We start from the raw sequence: 1,770 nt of genomic DNA on the forward strand, positions 1-1,770 counted from the left end.
CAGATCGCAACCCTCAGTGTTGCCCCCGTACCGGACCCGGGACCGGCAACGGGATCGCAACCCTCGGTGTCGCTCCCGCGCCTCGCTCAGCCAGTGAGCGGGAACCGGTCTGTACGTGGGATCCGAACCCTCGGGCGGGAGCGCTGCCGCGCTTCCCAAGCGGCGCACTATCCAGTGCACCACCGGCCCGGCCCGATTCTTGTCTTTTTTAAAAAAACAGTGAAAAAATTCAGGTTCATGGTAAAAAAAAGAAATTAGTAATGTCTTTGAAAATATTCTGTTACACCGCAATTACCAAAACATTGACAAAGTTTTGGGCACTCCAAAAAAGTTTGACTTTGTGTGTGATTGGAGAGCTTGTTTCAACATTACTTTGCTCACATAGAGAGTAGAAAATCTAACATTGATGGTTCTTCGTGTTGCAAGCTGGGGCTTTGAGCTTTCAAGGTACAAAAGTGTGTCTTTTAAAATGAAAGTAACATTTGTTTAGCTAATGAATATGACTATATTGTTTATGTATATAATGAGTCTAATGTAATTTTAATCAACTTGGTAATGAAGTTATTAAATGGCAAAACAAATACAGCGAATTAAAGCTGAACACTACACTGAAGATCAAACAAAATCCTGATAGAATAACTGGGCTCTTGGTTTAGATCATGTGGACGCTGAGAAATAAATGTATATAAAAATATAGCTGAGGATACTAATTCTAATTTCTAAACCATGATTTTGTGACTCGTAATAAACCAAGCTGTACAATTTATTTTGTGATAGCAGCATCTGAGCTGCTCCAATATATATATATATATCAACAGTGGTAAATACTGTAGATTTATATATATATATATATATGCAAAATATATATATATACACACACACACTATTTTCTTATATCGTCTGTGACATTTTTTATCTGTATGCTTTTTTTGATGTGATTGTTTTAACATGCTAAAAGTAATAAGTATATTTTGTGTCTTTTATGTGCATTTTTTTTTGTGGCAAAAATGCTGCATCCCTGATGCTGCTAAAGCTGACTCTCTTCCAAGTGAGTAGGAGTTGCCTAGTGTTCATTACTTCATACATACATATCACAGTTCTGTGCTTTATTAATTTCTGGTAAGACTATTTAGAATTATATATATGACATTATTAATAACAATAAGGTATTATTTCTAGTCTTCCCCATTATAAAATGCAGCTCTCTGTTTTTTAAACTTAAGTAGGAAAATTTAATTTGAAATTATTTTGCCACCATACACTTTTACTCTTTCAAATTTATTTTTTAATAAAAGTTTAAAAAATAGTGATAAAAGATGAAATAATACTGGTAAAGCAGGTCAAAATATATTTATGAAAAACATATAGTGAGGATTTTTCTGATGTGGAGACAGATTTTTTACTCTAATTGGATGTGCATGGTGTAGATATTTTGCCACTATTAAGTCTTCTCATGGCAGTTTCGCCTTACATAATAAGCACTTGGGTGTAGTTTTTATTTTTTTAATGTTTAGTTTGAGAATTTAAAGAAACTAGATCCAGGGTCCTAAAGGGTTTTTGAACTTTGACTCTTTCAGGTCTTTATGTTGTTTAATAGGATTTTTCAAAAATGCACAGCTTTTTAAAGCTGGGTGGTATATATATATAGATTCATTCAGATATCAAGTATCAATGATAGAATGTTTCTTGAAAGAATAAAAAGAGATGCCATCAATAGGACATTACTAGAGAAGAAAAATAGATGTTTACAGGATGAGATTATTTTAACTT

Source organism: Galeopterus variegatus, unplaced genomic scaffold, assembly GCF_000696425.1.
Source record: "Galeopterus variegatus unplaced genomic scaffold, G_variegatus-3.0.2 Scaffold4209, whole genome shotgun sequence".
NCBI classification, from domain to species: domain Eukaryota; kingdom Metazoa; phylum Chordata; class Mammalia; order Dermoptera; family Cynocephalidae; genus Galeopterus; species Galeopterus variegatus.